Here is a 3,447-nt window from a genome sequence, read left to right on the forward strand (position 1 = left end):
TACGATCTGAAATCAGAAGACTATGAAATGATGGTGTCAAATCCCAAGAGGTTCATCAAGAAGAAGTTTTCTACCAACAAGAACCGAAATTGGCAAGGAAGTTGCATCTCTAAAAAAGAGAAAGAGGAGCCGAAGGTTGAAGAATCAAAGAAAGAAGCGAAGGGTGAAGCTGATTCTGGTGTCAATTGTTTTTACTGTGGAGGGAAAAATCACTATGCAAAAGATTGCATGTTGAAGAAAATGGAAGAGAAAGATGATGAGAAGGACGAAGAAGAGAGTCTCCTAAAAAGACTGGAGGAGATCAAAAGGAAGAAAGTTGCTACTAATCCCTCTATGAATGCTCTAATTGTACAGGGTTCGGTAGATGATGATGAATTCGATGGCGTACAGGTGTGGTCGACCGACTCAGAAGATGATGAAGTGAGAAAGCCTTCTCATGGAACGACTTATGTGGTGAAGAGTGGTGATGGTAGTGGAAGACGTTTGATGGCGACAGACGTATCCTAGATGAGGGGATACAATACCAATGGTGGAATGAAGTGACTAAGGAGCGAGAGGATGTGTGCTTTGCAGCGAAGCCTCTCAGTGTGTAGATTATTGAACTTGATGAACTGATCAAGAAGGTACAATCCATTTTTGTTTCGTTTAAAATCCCACAAACATCGTATGAAAAAGAATTAAATAACTTGAATTCAATAATTTCAAATCTAGATGGTTGTTAACTCAAACACGTGTCACAAATTCTAATCTAACTAACCAAATGACCAGGGTGTCATCCAAGAGTGAGGAGCGAAGAATATGGATTGAGCAAAAGGAGTTGGAGCTGGTTAGGTCTAGGGATGAAAGTATCTATTTGCAAAGAGACAATCTTAAATTATTAAAACAGAGAAACATTTTTTGTTTGATTGCAAAAAGACTTTATAATAACATTACACAACTGCATTTGGACTGTGAAATAGGCCAGAAAATACATCGCATGATTTTGCCCTTTCTTGAGCTAAAGGAGGATGAAATTGATGCCGAAGCATACAACTGTGAAAGTGTTGTATCTTTAGATGATGTAAGTCCCACTTATATTTTTGGTCTGGACAAAATTAAATCATTTATTAAGTCCAAAGACCATAAGGAAATGCTCAAAGACCTTTTGGATGAAAATGACAAGTTGAAACTAAGAGCCGAAACCATAAAAAAATTTGACTCATTGAGTACCAAATTAAGTTCAAAAAATAAAATTGTTGTTGAAAATGCATCTAAACTTAATGAGGACGATGACATGAGTGAAATATCTGTAGAGGATGAGGTGGATTGTTCAGAGTTTATTAAGAGCGAACCTGAAAACCAAAAAACTTGATTTCAGAAAATTCTGTGGAATTCGCTCGTTTATCCAAAAGTAAGTCCACAGTCCTTAAAGAAAAATTCGTTGTTTACCAAAAGGTAAGAACAACTCCCAATCAAGTTTATAAGGTCACAGGAGTAACCGAACATCAGACAACCGAACTCACTGCGCTGGTGAACGAAGAATATGCAGATGGTTGTGATGAGTATTTCTGGTGTGCACCGATAGACAATGCAGATTAAACAGTTGGTTTGTCGGATGGAAGGCCAAAGGTAGATACGTGGCAGAACCACTAAATAAACCTACCAACTATGACGTACCCAGTACTAGTGGAACAAAAGAGGTTCCAATGGAATACATCTCCTCAACAAGCGAAACCTCTTCCATGAAAAGTGAACCTGTTGTTCAGAAGCCGAAACAGAACGCAAATATTCACAAACAACCGAAACAGGTGAACAATCAAAAGCACCAGAGGAATCTGAGATACAAGAAAAATCTCCCAGAGCGAACCAGTAGGTGTTGTGAACTATGTGTTCACCGATGTACTCCAGCCCCCTCATGGTTGCCTTTAGGATATTTATTGTTGAGGAACCCCCTTAGCAGTAGTGTCCATCCCGATGATAAAATTCTTAGACTAGGTCCCTTGTATAGGTGTTTAGGGACGTAAAGTGAGGATAACGGGAATGGGTAATCGGGTTATTGTTGGTTTGATGAAATTAATAAATTTATTGTTGATCGATGAAATTAATAAATTTATTATTATTTGTGGGTTGAAAACCCTATATGCTCACCAAGCTCCCAAGCCTGACCTACTCAGTTTTATGTATTACAAGTAGTGGCGCTCGATCATAGTTATGATGTGTTGGGATGAGGGATTACGGATATAGGCCTGTAAATATGAAATAATGTTGTAAGGTTTATATTGTATTGTTTATACTTATATATTGTATCGAACATGACATCCCAAGTCTTTTAATGAAATACATTTCTAAGGAAATGCTTTTGATAAATCTTCATCATATTATTGTTTCGGGATAAATTCCGCAATTCTTTTGTTAAAAGGTTACTCTAATTTTGAAATAAAGTATAAATAAAACCGGTCTTTTCTGGCCGTGAAATTCGGGATGTCACAGAAACACTGATCAAGGAAGCTATAGAGTCTCCAAGCACACTTTGGCTGGAACCTGTAACTTCTTTTGACTGTGATAATACAAGGGATTCACAGTTTGATATTTATATCACCCGAAAGGCATTCATTTTTCATTGCTTTGATTCAACTGCAAAAGTTCGCTCTCCTCATGCTATGGTAGACCGTGAACTGATCGATTTGTATCTTAAGTTCGGTCAACCTCAGTATCTGACCTGGATTGCACAGAAGATTATTACTGTCAAGGTACTGAAGCCATCACCTGCAGGGAAATTCATCAACATTTCGTTTAAGCCATCACCTGCAGGGAAATTCATCAACATTTCTTACCAATGCAAAGGAGTATGGACCAATTTTGGAGCACCTAAAGAGAATGATTGCTTGCTATATTCACGAAGTAGTAAAAATGGATTAGGAGGTGGCCAATGTCCTAAGAAAGAAACCGACGGTGAAACCAACTACAAAACTAGGAGACGTCCCCAAGATGACTATCTGTTAAATCGATTCTGCTCACCTGACGGTTATGTTTACAAGAGACAAATTAGAAAAGTTTTTATTTGCTCTGGTAGACAAACACTTGTTCTCTACTAACTGGCTTGAGCACATTATAAATATTATTCATCGATGCAAGGTGAGCTCCGAGTCAGATAAGAAGAACTTCACAGACATGCTCCGATGGTATATTACTTTTAGACAAACTCTTTTGGCCATTATACTGTCACACCCCAAAACCGGAACGGCGGAAACGTTCTGGGGTGGATGACGTCATGTCAAGTATCACAACACATGCATTATAGTAATCAAAGTACAACAAGACATTGCATTAATAGTAATAGTTTTACAAGGTTACATTACAACAATTTAAAGTAAAAAAATTAATAGAATAAATACAGCATGGTACAAAGCTATCTTCATCAACAGCTCCGGGGATGTACCTGTCTAATGCTAACTTGAGAATACAAGT

Source organism: Lactuca saligna, chromosome 6 (assembly GCF_052625555.1).
Source record: "Lactuca saligna cultivar CGN05327 chromosome 6, ASM5262555v1, whole genome shotgun sequence".
Taxonomy (NCBI): domain Eukaryota; kingdom Viridiplantae; phylum Streptophyta; class Magnoliopsida; order Asterales; family Asteraceae; genus Lactuca; species Lactuca saligna.